The sequence below is a fragment of the Canis lupus genome, chromosome 26, assembly GCF_048164855.1.
Source record: "Canis lupus baileyi chromosome 26, mCanLup2.hap1, whole genome shotgun sequence".
NCBI lineage: Eukaryota > Metazoa > Chordata > Mammalia > Carnivora > Canidae > Canis > Canis lupus.
The window spans coordinates 46,258,753-46,278,718 of NC_132863.1; the positions used below are offsets into that span (position 1 = coordinate 46,258,753).

The 19,966-nt window shown below is 52.9% G+C and overlaps 1 long non-coding RNA gene across 1 annotated transcript in view; it reads left to right on the forward strand.

Moving 5' to 3' along the window:
- LOC140618732 (uncharacterized) overlaps nucleotides 1-12,673 on the forward strand; it is a 59,734-nt gene extending 47,061 nt beyond the window's left edge. The window contains exon 3 of the long non-coding RNA XR_012018810.1: nucleotides 12,281-12,673. This is a non-coding gene — a long non-coding RNA (uncharacterized lncRNA). The remainder of the gene's footprint in view (nucleotides 1-12,280) is intronic.
- Nucleotides 12,674-19,966: the final 7,293 nt, after the last annotated feature.

Consider the following 19,966-nt stretch of genomic DNA (forward strand, 5'->3'; position numbering starts at 1 on the left):
TCACGAAATGTCTGCGGTCACGACAGGCTGGCGTTCCTGTGAGCATTTGGTTGTCACCTCGGGAAGGGACAGAGCTGGACTGGGCCTGGGGACACTGCCATTGGCTGGGTGGACACCCTGCCAACCGACGGCCTTGATACCAAGAGGTGACAAGAGGCCCTCTTCCCTCCCCTGCCAAGGCCCTCCCCACTCAGACGCAGAAGATGAGTCCAAAGAGCCCAGGAGAGGGGGGACGCGGCCTTCCTTGCGTGGGCCCGACCCGGGCAAGTGGCAGGGCGGAGGGGTTGTGTGATCAAAGGGCTTCCGTGTTCCATGTCACCTCGGGGGAGAGAAAGCGGGCCCATCGGGAGGGAGACTCAACCAGGAAGCAAAATCAGATGTGCGGGAAAGACAGAGACAGACAGAGACGTGGGACACAATCCAAAGGCACAGAGACAAATGGAGAGAGTCTCCACGCGAGGCGGAGCATGAACCGGCCCCACACCCACACCCACACCCACACCGAGGCCGGCCTCACGGCTCCCCTGGGGGCTCCCTGGGCGTCCCCATCGGCACTGGAGGACCCTGGCCTCCGGGGTCCGTGCCTTCCCTGCAGCAGCACACGCCTGCCAGGAGGGCGGACTTGCCTTGGACTTCAGCCACTCGACGCCTGAGGCGACAGGTGCCCGCGAGCCCTCGGGCCTCACAGTCGGTGGCGCCTGAGCTGGGAACGGCGGCCGGGCCTCCTCTGACCCTCCCACCACTTCATCCGGGGACGATGACAGCTGCCAGCTAACATCACTCTATTCCTTACTCTCCCCCAGAAATGCTCAGGACACCCACGGTCACTCACTCCTTGCTTCTTACGGGGCTGGCGGGAAGTGTCCGGCGCGGGCATTCTGGGCATCTCCGCAACCACTTCATGCCGCGGACTATCGTGCTCTTTGCTCCAGGGAAAACAGCCTTCATTTTGTTAAATTTTTTATTTAAAATCAATTTAGTGAACGTACACTGTATTATTACTTTAGAATAGAATTCAGTGATTAATCAGTTGTATACGGCACCTGGTGCTCGTCACATCCTGTGCCCTCCTTAATGCCCGTCGCCCAGTTACCCCAGCCCCCCCACCCAGCATCCCCTCCAGCGACCCCTCTGTGTTTCCAAGAGGTAAGAGTCTCTCATGGTTTGCCTCCCTCTCTGATTTCTTCCCAGTTTTCCATACCTTCCCCTATGATCCCCTGCACTGTCATATATTCCACATACGAGTGAAATCATATAATAATGGTTTTTCTCTGGCTGATTTATTTCACTCCGCATCATACCCTCCAGCTCCATCCACGTTGATGTGAATAGTAAGTATGCGTCCTTTCCCATGGCAGAGGAATATTCCATTGTAGATATAGGGCACGTCTTCTTTATCCATTCGTCTGTCGATGGACATCTGAGCTCCTTCCACAGGTTGCCTATTATAGACATTGCTGCTGTGAACATTGGGGTGCAGGTGCCCCTCTGGATCACTACATCTGTATCTTTGGGGTAAATTCCTAGTAGTACAATTCCTGGGTCACAGGGTAGCTCCATTTTCAACTTTTGGAGGAACCTCCATACTGTTTTCCAGAGGCCGCACCAGCTTGCATTCCCACCAACAGGGCAAGAGGGCTCCCCTTTCTCCACATCCTCACCAGCATTTTGTTGTTTCCTGTCTTGTTATTTTAGCCATTCTCAGTGGCGTGAGGTGGGATCTCATGGTGGTTTTGATTTGTATTTCCCTGATGCCGAGTGATGTGGAGCATTGTTTCACGTGCTTGTTGGCCATGTGTAGGGCTTCTCTGGAGAAATGTCTGTTCATGTCTTCTGCCCATTTTCTTGACTGGATTCTTTTGCTTTTTGGGTGCCAAGTTTGATAAATTCTCTATAGATCTTGGATTCTAGCCCTTTATCTGATACATCATTTGCAAATATCTTCTCTCATTGTACAGGTTTCCTTTCAGTTGTGTTGGCGGTTTCCTTTGCTGTGCAGAAGATTTTTATTTTAATGAAGTCCCAATAGTTCATGTTTGCTTGTGTTTCTCTTGCCTTTGGAGACGTGTCCAGCAAGAAGTTGCTGCGGCCGAGGTCAAGAGGTTGCTGCCTGTGTTCTCCTCTAGGATTTTGATGGATTTCTGTCTCACAGTTAGGTCTTTCATTCATCTTGAGTCTATCTTTGTGTGTGGTGTGAGGAAATGGTCCAGCTTCATTCTTCTGCATCGGGCTGTCCAATTTCCCTGGCATCATTTGCTGAAGAGACTGTCCTTTTTCCATTGGATATTCTTTCCTGCTTTGTCGAAACTGAGTTGACCATAGAGTTGAGGGTCCATTTCTGGGGTCTCTATTCTGTTCCATCGATCTCTGCATCTGTTTTGACCACACTGTCTTGATGATCACAGCTTTGTAATAGAGCTTGACGTCCAACATTGTGATGCCTCCAGGTCTGGTTCTCTTTTTCAACATTACTCTGGCTATTTGGGATCTTTTCTGGTTCCATACAAATGTTAGGATCATTTGTGCCAGATCTGTGAAAAAGGTTGATGGTATTTGATAGGGATTCCACTGAGCATGTAGACTGCTTTGGGTAGCATAACATTTAAATACTTGTTCTTCCAATTCATGAGCATGGAATGTTTTTCCATTTTTTTTGTGTGTCTTCCTCAATTTCTTTCATGAGTGTTCTATAGTTTTCTGAGTACATATCCTTTACCTCTTTGGTTAGGTTTATTCTTAGGTACCTTGCGGTTTCTGGTGCAATTGTAAGTGGGAATGATTCCTTAATTTCTCTTTCTTCTATCTCATTGTTAGTGTATAGAAATGCCACTGATTTCTGTGCATTGATTTTATATGCTGCCGTGTTGCTGAATTCCTGTATGAGTTCTAGTAATTTTAGGGTGGAGTCTTTTGGGTTTTCTACATACAGTAGCATGTCATCTACGAAGAGTTTGACTTGACTTCTTTGCCAATTCGGATGCCTTTTATTTACTTTTGTTGCTGACTGATGAGGCGAGGACTTCCAGTACTATGTTGAGCAGCAGTGGTGAGAGTGGGCGTCCCTGTCATGTTCTTGACCTTAGTGGAAAAGCTCTCAGTTTTTGATGGAGACTGATATTTGCTGTGGGTTTTCTGTAGATGGCTTTTATGATAGTGACATGTGTTCCCACTATCCCTACACTGTGGAGAGTTTTAATCAAGATAGGATGTTGTACTTTGTCAAATGCTTTTTCTGCATCTATTGGGAGGATCACGTGGTTCTCGTCCTTTTTTTTTTCTTATTAATGTGATGCATCACATTGATTGATTTGTGATGTTGAACCATTCCTGCAGGTCAGGAATAAATCCCACTTGGTTGTGGTGAACAATCCTCTTAGTGGAATGTTGGATCCTATTAGCTAGCATCTTGGGGAGAATATGTTTGTCAGGGATGTTGGTCTGTAATTCTCCTTTTTGGTGGGGTCTTTGTCTGATTCTGGGATCAAGGTGATGCTGGACTCATAGAAGGAGTTTGGAAATTTTCCTTCCATTTCTATTTTTTGGAACAGTTTCAGAAGAATAGATATTAATTCTTCTTTAAATAGTTGGTAGAGGGACACCCGGGTGGCTCCGCGGTTGAGCATCTGCCTTCAGCTCAGGGTGTGATCCCGGGGTCCTGGGATCGAGTCCCACATTGGGTTCTCTGCAGGAGCCTGTTTCTCCCTCTGTGTATGCCTCTGCCTTTCTCTGTGTTTCTCATGAATAAATAAATAAAATCTTTAAAAAAATAATAAATGTTCGGTAGAATTCCCCTGGAAGCCATCTAGTCCTGGAATCTTGTTTGTTGAGAGATTTTTGGTGACTGCTTCAATTTCCTTGCTGGATATGGGTCTGTTCAGGTTCTCTGAAAATTTTTCCTGTTTCAGGTTTGGTAGTTTTTATGTTTGTAGGAATGTATCCATTTCTTCCAGATTGCCTAATTTGCTGGCATACACTTGCTCATAATATTCTCTTATAATGGTTCCTATTTCTTCAGTGTTGGTCATGATCTCTCTTCTTTCACTCATGATTTTATTAATTTGGGTCCTTTCTCTTTTCTTTTTGATAAGTCTGGGTAGGGGTTTAGCGATCTTTTAATTTCTTTTAAAGGGCCAGATCCTAGTTTCATCGATCTGTTCTACTGGTTTTTTTTTTTTTTTTTTGGTTTCTATTTTATTTATTTCTGCTCTAATCTTCATTATTTCTTGTCTCCTGCTTGGTTTAGGCTTTATTTGCTGTTCTCTCTCCAGCTCCTTTAGGTGTAAGCTTAGCTTGTATAGTTGAGACTTTTCTAGTTTCTTGAGAAAGGCTTGCATTGCTATTTACTTCCTTCTAGGGACAGGCTTTGCTTCATCCTAAAGGATTTGAACTGTTGGGTTTTCATTTTCATTTGCTTCCATGTACTTTTTAATTCTTCTTTAATTTCCTAATTAACCCATTCGTTCTTTGGTAGGATGTTCTTTAACCTCCATGTATTTGTGGTCCTTCCAAGGTTTTCTTGTGGTTGACTTCAAGTTTTATAGCATCATGGTCTGAAAATATGCAGGGAATAGCCCCAGTCTTTTGGTACCAGCTGAGATCTGATTTGTGACCCAGCTTGTGATCTAATCTGGAGTTTGTTCCATATGCACAGAATACAAATGTGTATTCTGCTGCTGTAGGATGAAGCACTCTGAGGATATCTGTGAAGTCCATCTGGCCCAGTGTGTCATTCAATCTTGTTTCCTTGTCAATCTTCTGCTTCGATGATCTGTCCATTGCTGTCAGTGGGGGTGTTAACATCTCCCACCATTACCATATTATTATCGATGATTTCCTTTAATTTTATTATTAATTAGTTTATATAATAGGCTGCTCCCAGGTTAGGGGCATAAATATTTACCACTGTTAGATCTTTTTATCAGTTAGACCCTTTAAGTATAATATAGTGTTTTTCTTCATCTCTTATTACAGTCTTTGGTTTAAAATCTAATTAGTCTGATAAAAGAATGGCTACCCCAGCTTTCCTTTGATGTCCACTAGCATGATACATGGTTCTCCACCTCCTCACCTTCAAACTGGAGGTGTCTTTGGGTCTAAGATGAGTTTCTTGTTAGCAGCATATTGATGGGTCTTTTTTTTTTTTTTTTTTTTTTTTAAATTTATTTATGATAGGCACACAGTGAGAGAGAGAGAGGCAGAGACACAGGCAGAGGGAGAAGCAGGCTCCATGCACCGGGAGCCCGACGTGGGATTCGATCCCGGGTCTCCAGGATCGCGCCCTGGGTCAAAGGCAGGCGCCAAACCGCTGCGCCACCCAGGGATCCCTTGATGGGTCTTTTTAAATCCATTCTGATAACCTCTGTCTTTTGATTGGTGCATTCAGTCCATTTACATTCAGAGTAATTATTGAAAGATATGAACTTAGTGCCATTGTATTGCCTGTAAAGTCACTATTCATGTAGATCATTCCTGTTTCTTTCTGTCTTTGTGACTTTTGGACTCTTTCTCCACTAAGGATCCCCTTTAATATTTCTTGCGGGGCTGGTTTAGTGTTCACAAATCCCTTCAGTTTTTCTTTGTCCTGGGAACTCTTGATCTTTCCTTTCAATCTGAATGACAGCCTTGCTGGACAAAGTGTTCTTGGCTGCGTATTTTTCCCATTTAGTGTGTTGAATGTATCATGCCAGCCCTTTCTAGCCTGCCAGGTTTCTGTGGACAGGTCTGCTGCCAGCCATATGTGTCTACACTTGTGGGTTAAGGACATTTTATCTCAAGTTGCCTTCAGGATTTTCTCTCTATCTTTTAAATTTGCAAGTTTCACTATAAGATGTCAAAGTGTTAACCTATTTTTACTGATTTTGAGGGGGGTTCTCTTTGCCTCCTGGACTTGGATGTCTATTTCCTTCCCCAGATTATGGAAGTTCTCAGCTATGATTTGCTCAAAGAAACCTTCCACCCCCTCTCCCACTCTTCATCTTCTGGAACCCAAATTGTACAGATATTTCACTTTATGGAATCACTGTGTTCTCTAAATCTCCCTTTGTGACCTAATAGATTTCTTTCCCTCTTCTTTCCAGCTTCCTTATTTTCCATCATTTTATCTTCCATGTCACTGATTCTCTCTTCTGCTTCATTCATTATTATATTTTTAAAAGATTTTTAATTTTTTTATTCATGAGACACACACACACACACACACAGAGGCAGAGACACAGGCAGAGGGAGAAGCAGGCTCCATGCAGGGAGCCCGATGTGGGACTTGATCCTGGGACTCCAGGATCAGGCTCTGGGCTGAAGGTGTGCTAACCATTGAGCCACCCGGGCTGCCTTCATTATTATTTTTATAGCCTCCCCTTGGGACTACAGTCCCATGTCTACTGGGGGGCACGGTCCCAGAGCTGACAGCTGTCCCTGTTCCAAAGCCCGTTGTGCAGACCTCTACAGCAGAGGAGAGAGGAGAGGCCGGGGGCACCACACGGTCAAGGAACATGTGTTCAGCCAGGGAGAGCCCCAGGCAGACCTAGTTGTTTTACATTAACCTAAGAGGGAGGGGGATCCCTGGGTGGCGCAGCGGTTTAGCGCCTGCCTTTGGCCCAGGGCGCGATCCTGGAGACCGGGGATTGAATCCCACATCGGGCTCCCAGTGCATGGAGCCTGCTTCTCCCTCTGCCTGTGTCTCTGCCTCTCTCTCTCTCTCTCTCTCTCTCTCTCTGTGTGTGTGACTATCATTTAAAAAAAAAAAAAAAAAAAAGATTTAACCTAAAGAGGGAGGGTGCGAAACTCATGTGCTTTGCAGCTGAGACCAGACCTTGCTTCCTTGCCTCAGCTGCAGACCTTTCCCCTTCAAGGAGGGTATCTCGCTCCTTCCTGAGCTGAGGGTCTCCCCCAGAAATGTTGGGATTCCATTGCCACCTTCTTATAGCCACTAGAGGGACACCTAATCAGTGCTGTGACCTACATTCTCCATCAAAAGAAGCAGATTTTTTTTTTTTTAAGATTTGTTTATTTGAGAGAGAGGGAGAGATCATGCAAGATCAGGGTGGAGGGGCAGAGGGGGAGAGAGAATCCCAAGCAGACTTGCTGCTGAGTGTGGAACCTGACTTGGGGCTCAGTCTCATGCCCCTGAGATCATGACCTGAGCCGAAACCAAGAGTTCAAACACTCAACCCACTGAGTCCCACCGAGGTGCCCCAAAGCAAATTGTTGTTGAGAAGGACCAAGGTTCCCAATTCTAGGGCCATGGCACCAAGAGTGAGTGTGAGACCATCCTTGCCACCATCACTGGCCTCTGAGGGAGAATCATCTGCCACCAGGACTTACTCCTCCACTGTCATCTCTTATGACTGAGGCCACCACAGAGGCCTGCAGGCCTGGCCAGGGGAGATGCAGAGGATGCTCCCTAAACTGTACGTGTTTCTGGCCATGGGGGGCTGGGTTCTGGGGCCCCAACTCCTCATGGTGCCGCAGAGATCCTACCTGGAGTGCACCTGTCCCCTAGCAGCTGGAGGGGCCTCGCTGCTGCCCAGGCCTCCCTGCAGACGCTGGGAATTGCTGTTGACCCTGCTCTGAGCCTAGAGGCAGGGGTGTCCCAGGGAGTGAGGGCTCCCTGAACAGATCTTTGACCAGGGGCACGTAGGAGGCCACGGCAAGTCCTTTTCTTTCCCACCTACAGAGGGCCCATCCTGAGGGTGTCCCTTAAACAAAGGGTGGCCCCGCATCACTGATTGCCTGGGACAGTCCCAGGTAGCCCTGTTGCCTCACTGTCTTGGGACAGCACCTCCTTTCATTCTTGCGAGTGCCCAGTTTACAGGGTAAATACCTGCTATCCTTCCTTATTCAGGCTTTGGGGTGCTACAACAATGGGTGTGATGAGGGGTGGCCGCCCTGCAACTTCCCCCACTTCAGCTCTGGGGCTGCCCTCTCTCAGCTTAGCTCAGGAGTGGGGAGGAGGCAGGAGCCTTCCAGATGTTAAGAGGGGGAGGACAGTGTGCTCAGCTGAGCCTCTGAGAAGAGCAGGCTGTTCCCAGGAGGATGCCCGGGGCAGCAGAGGCACAGAACCCCACAAGGGGGGTGGAGGGTTTTCTAAGGAAGGGATGCTGGGGGGGGAGGTAAGAAGAAACAGGTCCTAGGGAGGGCTGGGGGCACTCCAGATGCGTGTGCAGGGGCCTGGGATAGAAATTGCTGGATTCCAAGTTTGGAGAGAAGCCTGGAAGGAGTGTCCCCAGCTTGCAGCTCACCCTAAGTCCTGGCCTGGGGTATCTTCCTATCAGGGGTAAAGAAGGAGGAATCAGAGGAGAGGAAAGAAGCTGGGGGATTCCTGCCCTCGGGGGCAGGGCAGGGTGTGGAGAAGGAGCCCCCAGACCACACCAGCTGCAGAGCAAGGGAGTGCGGGGGTGGGGAGAGGCTGGAACAGAGATGGAGAGACAGAGGCAAGAGGCAAGAGCCCGAGAGCCAGCCCACGGAGACCCAGGGGGAGCAGGGAAGGGAAGGGACACAGAGGAAAGATGAACAGACACACGAAGGAGAGACGGGAGGGAGCACAGATGGACGGACGGACAGAGGCATGCATGGGTGGGTGAGCTCCGATGGGTGTCCTCCTCTTGCTGGTTCAGCTCCAGAGGCCTGGCTGTTCTCATAGTCGGTTCCCAAGGGACCCCCTCCCCCCGCCTGCTCCCCCCAGCAAGGGAAGATGCGGAGCCTGGTCCCAGTCCTAACACAGTGGCCTCCTGGACTCTGTTCTTTTTTTTGTTTTGTTTTTTTTGTTTTGTTGGACTCTGTTCTTGATGTAAAACAGGTTTGCTTTCCCAACTGCCAGGGGTGTGGAGTCCGGGGGTGGGGGTGGTGGTTAAAAGATGACTTTTAAAAAATTTTTTTAAATTTTTAAAAAATATTTTATTTATTTATTCATAAAGACACACACAGAGAGAGAGAGAGAGAGAGAGAGAGGCAGAGACACAGGCAGAGGGAGAAGCAGGCTCCATGCAGGGAGCCCGATGTGGGACTTGATCCAGGGTCCCCAGGATCAACCCCGGGCTGCAACACCGCTGCGCCACTGGGGCTGCCCAGTGACTTTTTTTTTTTAAAAGATTTTATTTATTTATTCATGAGAGACACACATGAGAGAGACACACAGAGAGAGGCAGAGATGCAGGCAGAGGGAGTAGCAGGCTCCCTGCCAGAGCCCAATGCAGGACTCGATCCCAGGACCCTGGGGTCACACTCTGAGCCGAAGGCAGATGCTCAACCGCTGAGCCACGCAAGCGTCCCTAACTGATAACTTCTGAACAATCTGGCAGGTGGTAGGCACCCACCCCGGTGGCTGCATGGAGAACTGGGTTTCTCACTGAGATGTAGTTGACACATCCTAACTTCACCATTGGAAAGTGTACAATTCTGCCGTTTTTAGTATATTCACAAGGTTGTAGAACCATCACCACCATCCAATTCCAGAACTTTTTAAATCACTGTATAAGGAAACCTCATACCCATTAGTGCCCCCCCCACCCTGACGACTGCTAACCTGCCTCCTGTTCCTCTTCCGCCCCGTTCTTTCTAAATGGAACCACACACTGGCTGGCACTGCGTGAGCACACTGCTGCCAAGCTCACCGCGCACTGTGGGGCAGGATGCCCTTCCCGCTTGCTGTCTATTGCGAGTTGCAATGCTGCCGGGAAGAGCCATTGCCAGTTTTTGGTGACACACGTTTCCAGCTCCCGTGGGCAGGCGCCCGTGCTCAGCTTTTTGAGGGCTTGAGGCCTTGCTTTCCAAGGTGGCGGCACCGTTTTGCACTACGAGGACTTGTTGTTCACTATTGATCTATATCCCCACAATGCTTTGCAAAGGTTTTGAAGAGGCTCACGCTCATCCCTAAAACAGCAGAAAATGGAGGAAGGCGGCAATGTTGATTGTGCATGGATGTGTGTTGGCTAGGATGGCAGGTTGGGTGAATTTTAGAAAACAAGGGGATGGGCTGTCTGCATGCCGCGTTTGTGGAATATTTTCATCGTACCCCCAAACATCAGCTACTCCATCCCTGCCAGTACCTGCAGCCCCCCAGCACCTGCAGCCCCTCAGCACCTGCAGATCCCCTGAGCACCTGCAGACCCCCAGCACCTGCAGTCCCCCTGAGTATCTGCAGATACCCTGAGCACCTGCAGACACCTTGGCATGTGCATCCCTGTGGCATGTGCAGCCCCATGGCATGTGCAGGCCCCCAGCACCTGAAGCCCCCAGCATCTGCAGCTCCCCCAGCACCTGCAGCCCCCGAGAACCTACAGACCCCAGCACCTGCACCCCCTGAGCACCTGCAGAACCCCCTGGCAAGTGCAGCCCCCAGCATCTGCAGCCCCCCAGCACCTGCAGCCCCCTGAGCATCTGCAGCCCCCCAGCACCTGAAGCCCCCAGCACCTGCAGCTCCCCCAGCACCTGCAGACCCCCAGAACCTACAGACCCCAGCACCTGCACCCCCTGAGAACCTGCAGACCCCCTGGCAAGTGCAGCCCCCTGAGCACCTGCAGCCCCCCAGCACCTGCACCCCACTCCCCACCTTGGGGAACCTTGGACCAGCGCTTCTGCATCCATCCTAGTGGCCACTAGAGGGCACCCAGACCGCTCCCCGAGTCGCACATTCCTGGAAATCCTTGGTTTCTGAGTTTCTTTCTCTCCAACGCTGCCAGCTCCAACGCTGATCCTTACTGCTCACCCCAAAACTTCCCCGGGGGACAGTGACAGACTCAGGCTCTTCACCTAAATCAGCTCGTGGACAGACGAGAGGGCAGGTGAGAATATGATCGCTGGAGGCAAAGCCCTCCCCAGAGCCGTCTGGCCTGGGCCACTCCAGAGACCTTGAACCTGTGTCCACCCCCAGAAGATGCTGAGAAGCAGGGCATGAGGGGTCCCCGGGGGGAGGGCAGGGGGCCAGCACACGGCCACAGTAGGTGCCCCAGAAATGGCAGCCACTGCTGTCTGCATATCTGCGTTTGACTCAAACAGGGCGTGGGGCAGGATAGGGTCATTCACGAAATTCAGCAGCAGAAGAGACGTGAGTTTGAGAAGGGCCTCGGGGTTCCCGGCGACCCCAGAGACAAGATGGTAGAGAGAGGGGGCATCGGGGGGGTTCAAGCCGTTAAATGTCCGAATCTTGATTTTAGCCCAGGTTGTCGTCTTCTTCTTCTTCTTCTTCTTCTCCTTCTTGTAAGATTTTATTTATTTAACAGAGAGAGAGAGAGAAAGAGTGAGAGAGAGAGAGAGAATAATATTCAGGGAGAGAGGCAGGCAGAGGGAAGAGAGAGAAGCAGACTCCCCACTGAGCAGAGAACCCAATGTGGGGCTAGATCCCAGGATCCCGGGATCATGACCTGAGCCAAAGCTCAACTGACTGAGCCACCCGGGTGCCCTCAGCCTGGGGCTTGTTCTCAGAGTCGTGAGTTCAAGTCAAGCATTGGTCTCTACGTTGGGCATGGAGCCTACAGAAAGAAAGAAGGAAGGAAAGAAAGAAAGAAAGAAAGAAAGAAAGAAAGAAAGAAAGAAAGAAAGAAAGAGAAAGAAAGAAAGAAAGAAAGAAAGAAAGAAAGAAAGAAAGAAAGAAAAAAGAAAGAAAGAAAGAAAGAAAGAAAGAAAGAAAGAAAGAAAGAAAGAAAGAAAAAGAAAGAAAGAAGCAGGGGTATAAAATGGGCCCCGGGACAAGCGGGAGACGGGGACGGTTGTTGGAGAGTCATCTCCAGGTGGGTCACAGCGCTGGGCCCCTCGCCGGGTGCAGCTCCAGGACGGTCACGGGGCTGATTACCCACTCCCCCGGCGTGGGCTCCGCTGGACCACTTGGAGGGAAACTTTATGTGTGTGCACAGAATGAATTTTTAGAATAAAAAAAGATTTAAAGGAACTTCATCATTTCAGTCCCAGACCACTGCAGGGCACACACTGATTCTCTTCTCACTTGAATTTGGATGTTGAGAGTCTCTGTCTTTTGCTTTTGGGGTAACACCGATTCCCAGTGGCCAAGAGAGAAACACACTTGCGCACATAGCGGCTCAGTGTACTTTCTCCAGATTCCATCTTCTTCTTCAGCCGAGCCACACGAAGTGACTGGTGCTGTTTGAAAGGACGGTGCTTTTCTCTTTAAGAAAAAAACTATTGAAAAAAAAAAAGAGAAAAAACTATTGAGGTAAAATCCATGTAACATAAAAGTAATTTTATTTCTGTTTTAGAGCAGACGTCACTCAAAATTCATCCTAAAAGAGCAACTGTCACTAAAATTCCTTTGTATTTTCTTTTCTTTCAGTTTTATTGAGATACAATCGACATACAGCACCATGTAAGTTTAAAGTGCAGAGGGCAATGGCTTGATGTACATATATATTGTGAAATGATCACCACCATAAGTTTATTAGCATCCATCATTTCAGAAAGAAAGAAGGAAAGAAATAAAGAAGATAAAGAAAAAAAGAAAATGCTTTTTGCCTTGTGACAAGAACTTTTAGGATCTATTCTCTCAACAACCATCAACCATGCCATGCAGCAGTTAGCCACACTCCTCATGCTGGTGCATCCCATGATCACATATCGGGGACTTATTATCTTAGGGCTGGACGTTCAAACCTTTTGACCACCTTCCTCCAACCCACCCCACTCCCCACTCCCCACCTCTGGTAATCACAGATTTGATCTCTGTTTCTATGCGTTTTGTGTTTTTGTTTTTTAGACTCCACATGTAAGTGAGATCACACAGTATTTGTCCTTCTCTGACTTATTTCACTTCGCACAATGCCCCCAAGGTCCATCGATGTTGTCACAAATGGCAGGATTTCCTTCTTTTTCATGGCTGAAGAGTATTCCACTCCATATCCCCCACATTTTCTTTATCCACCCATCTGTTGATGGGCATTCAGGTGTCCACTCTCACCTCTCCTATTTAACATGACGCCGGCGCTCCTTGCCAGAGCAATCAAGCAAGAAAAAAAAAAGCATCAGATTTTGAAAGGAAAATGTACAATTATCTCTGTTTGCAGATGACATGATTCTATATGTAGAAAATCCTAAAGACTCCACCGAAAATTGTTAGATCTAATCAACTAACTCAGTAGAGGTGCAAATACAAAATTCACCATTTTATTTATTTATTTATTTAAAATTTTTATTTATTTATGATAGTCACAGAGAGAGAGAGAGAGAGGCAGAGACACAGGCAGAGGGAGAAGCAGGCTCCATGCAGGGAGCCCGACGTGGGATTCGATCCCGGGTCTCCAGGATCACGCCCGGGGCCAAAGGCAGGCGCCAAACTGCTGCGCCACCCAGGGATCCCAAAACTCACCATTTTAAACATGCAGTTTAGTGAATTAAATATATTCATAATGTTGGACTGTCAACTGCACCTCCAGAACTTTTCATCTTCCTAAACTGAACCTGTCCCCATGAAACACTAACTCCCTGTTTCCCCTTCACCAGACCCTGGCACCTGCCCTTCCACCTTTGTCTCTGTGAGTCTGACACCTCTAGGGGCCTCATATAGAATGGAATCAGGGAGGTCTGGGGGCCTCCAACTCTTGGTTTCAGCTCAGGTCATGATCCCAGGGCGGAGGGGCTGAGGGATCAAGCTCTGCATCAGGCTCTGTGCTAAGCATGGAGTTTGCTTGAGATTCTCTGTCTCCCTCTCCCTCGCCCCCCCCCCCCCACATAAAGAAATAAATCTAAAATTTAAAAAAATGAATCATACAGTATTTGCAGGGCTGGTGTTTTTTGTCTTTGTTGTGCTGTTGTTCATACCCTCAAGGTTCATCCATGTTCTGGCAAGTTCAAAGTTGCCTTCCTTTTTAAGATTGGAAATTTTCCATCGTATGTGTATGGATAAACCACATTTGCTTATCCACTCGTCTGTTGATGAACATTTGGTTGCTTCCACGTTTTAGCTAATGTGAATAATGCTGCTATGAACATAGGTGTATGGGTATCTTTGAGACCCTGCTTTCAATTCTTTTTTACATATATCCAGAAGTGGAATTGCTTCTGGATCACAGGGTAATTGTGTTTTTGAGATTCTTGAGGAACCTGCACACTGTTTCCTGCAGCAGTACCATTTTATACTTTATACTCTACATTTACATTTTACATTGTACATTCCCACCAACAGTGCACAAGGGTTCCGTTTTCTCCACATCTTTACCAAGATTTGTTACTGTTTTATTTTTTGTATTTTTAAAATGCAGTGGGTGTGAGGTCATATCCCACTGTGGTTTTGGTTTGCATTTCCCTAATGACGAGTGATGTCAAGCATCTTTCCACGTGCTATGGGCCATTTGTATGTCTTCTTTGGAGAAATGTCTGTTCAAGTCCTTTGCCTATTTTTGAATTGGGTTGTTTGTTCTTCTATTGTTGGGTTTTAGGAGTTCTCCAGATATTCTGGATATGAGTATGATTTGCAAATATTTTCTCCAAATCTGTGGGTTGCCCACTGAACAGTCTTGATTTATGATTATGCTATCGTGTCTGTGTCTTATTTTTTCTTTCCCACCATGGCTCGGGTGGAAAGGAAATATCAGGGAGGGTGTGACTGAAAATTCAGGCACAGCTGGAACCAGGTACTCGGACAATGCTGGTGGTCCCGGTATACCTTTGTCCCTGGGATATTCTCCCTTCCATGTTGTTGGAAACCTGAAGTATGTGATGACTTCCAGAATCCCAGAGCGTCCTCTTTAGGACCAGTGGATTAAAAGGGCTTCTGTCTCCTAGTCCAGTGAAAGTCCCAAGTGTGTTCTTCCTGGAACCAATCTTCCTGAACCGGTCACTGAGGCCAGCTGAATGGACTATGCTGATTGGTCAGACTGGGTCAGGTGCTCGCCCACCTCTGGCATTAGGGAGAGGTCTTGGCTCCACTGGCCTTCAGGAGGGAGCTGCCCTGACGAAAAATAGAACTTTGGTTACCAGCAGAGGGGGACAGAGGCTGCAAAACAGAGGTTCACGGCACATACGTGGGCCTGGGTAGGCAGTGACCAGCATGAATGCCTGTCCCCTAGAATCCCAGCCCAGTGAGGGATGGGGGCAGATGTGCGGGCACATGGCTGCATGGTGCTGTGGCACATGCCCAAGAGAACATACACATGGTGCTGGGGGTATGGACAGGCAGGAACCAGATGCATGGGGAGGAGAAGCAAAGAAACTCTTCAGAGAAGAGGTAATGCTTAAGCCAGGTCTTGAAGGATGAATAGGAGTTCACCAGGACATGCCCAGTGGGCTGGGCAGAGAACAAAGGCAGTGAGACATCCTAACTTCCTAGGACAGGCTCCTTCATCGCTCTGAGTCTACTTCCTTCTTCTAAAAAGTGGGGTGATCACAGTGCCTCCCTATGGGAGCTGATGGAGGAGAAAATAGGAGGAGGCTGGCGATGAAGTTCTCTAGGCAGCGGAGATGACAATCGTGTCTTCCTCAAGGAGTTGTACTAAAAATTATATGAATATATGCTCGCGCTGGCACCTAGGTTAGCTGCTAATAGTTGTTACTATCATTACAAAGTTCTAAAGTGAGGAGAGGACAGGAAATGCTAGAAGCAGGCAGCCTTGTGCCCAGGGGAGGAAGCAGGTGGGCGGGTTGCCCAGTAGCAGCCAAAACCAGCACTGCACTCAGCAGCCCTGTGGCCATGGACACCTCCTTCCTGTATGTGGCCTGCGCTTCTGCATCTGTGAAATGGACAGGATTGCACCTGGTCGTGGAGTCCCAGGGTTTGGACAGGAGGGCCTTGCCTGGAGCTGCACGCGGAAAATGCTCAGTGGTGGGGGTGGAGGGGCGTTGTCCTTCTGGGGCTCTGAGGACCTTGACCTTCTATGCTGAGCCGTCAGTCTGATGGTTACAAGGACCTCTCCAGGTGACCCTGGTGCTGATGAGGGTCCTGAGCCCATCTCAGGCCGGAGACTCTGCCCCCAAATCAGCAGAGACTGCCCCAGCCCTTTGAAGACTAGCTGGGGCAGGGGCTGTGATTGGTGGGAGCCCTCCGAGGGGCTGGGGAGGGGGAGCTGGCACAGTTCCAGTTCTTGAGCTAGTTGGCAGCTACAAGGGTGCCCCACATACAGTACGCATTAAGCTAAACAGTTATGTTTTTAATTTGATTTTTCACAAAGATAGACAACCTAGGTCACGGTGTATTAGCACAACAATGGCTTCTGCGTCGTTAGCAGGTGTATTAAGGGCAGCCTCGGCGCCTCCCACCTCCCACCCCGGAGAGAGCCGGAGAGCCTGGCGCTGGCCCAGTGTAGACTCACCCGCGTCTCACTCCCCCTTCCCGGGTCGGTCTACACCCCAGAACGCTGGCGCTCAGAGGGTCCCACCGCGGCTCGCCCCGGGCAGCCTCCGCGCAGTCAGGAACTGGAGGCTGCACCTCCTGCCCGCGGTCCCGGTAACGCTTCCAGGGCGCCCAGGGCACGGGGGTCCCGAGAGATCAAGGTCAAGGAGGCGCCCCCCGGCGCCCAGCCCCGCGGAGGGGCAGGCTCGCTTGGTGCCCCGTCCCCGCCCCCGACCCGCAGCCCCGCCCCTGGCCCCTGGCGCCGTCCTCCTCCCGGTCCCGCAGCCCCGCCCCAGGTTCTGCAGCCCCGCCCCCGGCCCCGCAGCCCCGCCCCCACCCCGGGCCTCTCAGCCCCGCCCCCGGCCCCTCAGCCCCGCCCCGGCCCCGAGGCCCCGCCCCGGCTTGTAAGCCCCGCCCCCGGCCCCGCAGCCCCGCCCCCGGCTCCGCAGCTCCACAGCCCTGAAGCCCCGCCCCCGGCCCCGAAGCCCCGCCCCCGGCTCCGCAGCTCCGCAGCCCCGCAGCCCTGCAGTCCCGCCCCCGGCCCCGCAGCTCAGCCCTCGGCCCCGAAGCCCCGCCCCCGGCCTCGCAGCCCCGCCCCGGCCCCGAGGCCCCGCCCCCGGCCTCTCAGCCCCGTCCCCGGCTCCGCAGCTCCACAGCCCTGAAGCCCCGCCCCCGGCCCCGCAGCCCCGCCCCCGGCTCCGCAGCTCCGCAGCCCCGCAGCCCCGCAGTCCCGCCCCCGGCCCCGCAGCCCCGCCCCGGCCCCGAGGCCCCGCCCCGGCTTGTAAGCCCCGCCCCCGGCCCCGCAGCCCCGCCCCCGGCTCCGCAGCTCCACAGCCCTGAAGCCCCGCCCCCGGCCCCGAAGCCCCGCCCCCGGCTCCGCAGCTCCGCAGCCCCGCAGCCCTGCAGTCCCGCCCCCGGCCCCGCAGCTCAGCCCTCGGCCCCGAAGCCCCGCCCCCGGCCTCGCAGCCCCGCCCCGGCCCCGAGGCCCCGCCCCCGGCCTCTCAGCCCCGTCCCCGGCTCCGCAGCTCCACAGCCCTGAAGCCCCGCCCCCGGCCCCGAAGCCCCGCCCCCGGCTCCGCAGCTCCGCAGCCCCGCAGCCCCGCAGCCCCGCAGTCCCGCCCCCGGCCCCGCAGCTCCGCCCTCGGCCCCGAAGCCCCGCCCCCGGCCCCGCAGCCCCGCCCCCGGCTCCGCAGCTCCGCAGCCCCGCAGCCCCGCAGTCCCGCCCCCGGCCCCGCAGCTCCGCCCTCGGCCCCGAAGCCCCGCCCCCGGCCCCGAAGCCCCGCCCCCGGCTCCGCAGCTCCGCAGCCCCGCAGCCCCGCAGCCCTGCAGTCCCGCCCCCGGCCCCGCAGCCCCGCCCCCGGCTCCGCAGCTCCGCAGCTCCACAGCCCCGCAGCCCCGCCCCGGCCCCGCGGCCCCGCCCCGGCCCCGAGGCCCCGCCCCCGGCCTCGCAGCCCCGCCCCCGGCCTCGCAGCCCCGCCCCCGGCCTCGCAGCCCCGCCCCCGGCTCCGCAGCCCCTCCCGCTCCCCCGGGCTCTGCGTGGCGCTCGGCGGGCCCCGGCGGACGCGGTCCGGAGCGGCCCTCTCGAGCGATGCGCGGCCGGAGCGGGGGGCGCGCCCGCTGGCCGGGGCCGGTGCGCTCGCTGCTGCGCGCCTTCGGGGCCCGGGACGCCGCCGCCGCCGCCGCCGCCGCCGCCCGAGGCCCGGCGCAAGGTGAGCGCTCCGCGGGGAGGGGCGGAGGGGCGGCGGGCCGGGGGCGCGGGGCGGGGGGCGAGCGCGCCGGGAGTCCGCGCCCTGGCTGCGGCCGCTGCGGGGTGGCCGGGACGCAGAGGTGGGCGCCTCCTGGCTCGGGCTGTCCCTGCAGCCACGGCGGGCGACCCTCGCCAAACGAGGGCAGTGCGCGCAGTGGCCGCCGCTGGCCTTGGGGTCTGGGTCCGGGGAACCCGCCTCTGCTGGCTGCGTGTGCTGTGCGCGGGGCACTGGCCTCCGTGGCCGCATCTGTAAAATGGGGCGATCCACTGGGTGAGTCCTGGGGCAGGAGGTGGGATCACGTGGCAGCGCCCCCAACCCAGTTAGAGTTCCACGCGTGTTCCGTTGTCCCCTTCCTCACCCCCCCCCCCCCCCCCCCGCAAGGAGCACAGCGGGGCCACCACCTGTGTCAGGCAGGAGAGGCCAGGGCTCCTGCAGACAGACACCTGGTCCTGGAGCGGGTCCAGCCGAAGTTAAAGGGACAGGATCTCAGGACAGGGGCTGAGGAAGCCTGGATAAAGGTTGAGCGCACCCCCTGCCCGGGGAGGGGGCGCTGGGAGTGGGAGGGGGCTTAGCCGTCCAGGAGAGGAGGCCAGAGAGCATTGGTGCATTTAGTGACCAGAAGGCCGAAGGCTATTGGGGCACAGGAGACTTGGACCACTGTTTCCAGGCTGGCCCCCTGGTGAGAACCCCTGTTGCAAGTAGCTTCCCTGGGGGCACCACCCTAGGCCTGCCCCTCAGATTCTCCTGGAATTCGTATTTTTAACAGTGCCCCAGGTGATTCTGGGATCCAGCCAGTCTGGGAGCTGGCTTAGAAACATCAGTAACACTTTGCTGGTGGCTCTCGGCTGGGGGCATTCTGCTTGCGGCCCCACCCCCATTTTTGGTTGTTACAGCTGTCCCCTAATTACTACTAGCATCCAGTGGGACGAAGCCAGGTGTGCTCTAAACATCCTAAGGATGCGCAGGACAGCCTCCCTCCTCCCCGCAGAGAAGAAAAGAGGAGGATGATAGTAAAGTGCGGGGGTTAGGAAACTGAGGTACACAGAGACAGGGGTCCAGAAGGCAGTGACGCTGGGGTTTGGGGACCAGCAGGTATCCTATGAGAGCCTGCTTTGCCAGGCCCTCTGTGGTGCCCTGAGAGTGAGAAGTCCATGGCTGGAGCTTGGGGGCACTTACGTGTGGTAAATGGGGCATCTGGAGCCCCAGCACAGGGGATGGGTGGCCCTTCTGCTGCTGAATCCATCCCTCCTGGATACTGAGCACCCACTAACCATAGGCCTTATGCTGAGCTCTAGGGGTACAGCAGTGACCAAGAGTGAGATGCCCCCATCCAGGGCACTCGCCTTCTAATGGGGGACAGAAGTTCCTGCACCCCGTGCCGGCTTAGTCCCTGAAAGCACCCCCAACCCACCCACCCACACACCTTGGGTACTGAGTTTGCAGCCAGGTGTATTTGGGGTTGGATTTTGAGAAAGGACGTTCTAGATCCTGACTTCCAGCACCTGGGCGGTGCACTCAGAGCCGTCACAAGTATATGAGCTGCCCGTGGACGTTATGCAACTCCTGCCCCACACGTTCATTTCAATTGTTGGGCATTTTTAAAATAGTTCTGTGGCTTCTGTGTAGGCCTTGAAGGATGGCCGGGCTCAGCCTCTGCTAACCCACTTTTCCCAGGGAGAAAGCCAACTGCTCAGGTAGCAGGTCAGCAGATGTTGATTAATCACTGAAAATGGTTCAGGCGCTGACCTAGATGCTGGGCAGGAGGGCAAGTCCCACCCTCAGGGAGCTTTTATTCTAGTGGGAGGCAGACACATCAAAGAAAACAGAACGAGATAGTCCCCAGGCAGAGAATGGCTGAGAAGAAGGTTAGCACCGAGAGGTGGCAATTGAGGAAGGCTCTTGAAGAGGGTATTTGGCTGCAGGCTTGGCCGGGGCGAAGCGGGGAGTCATG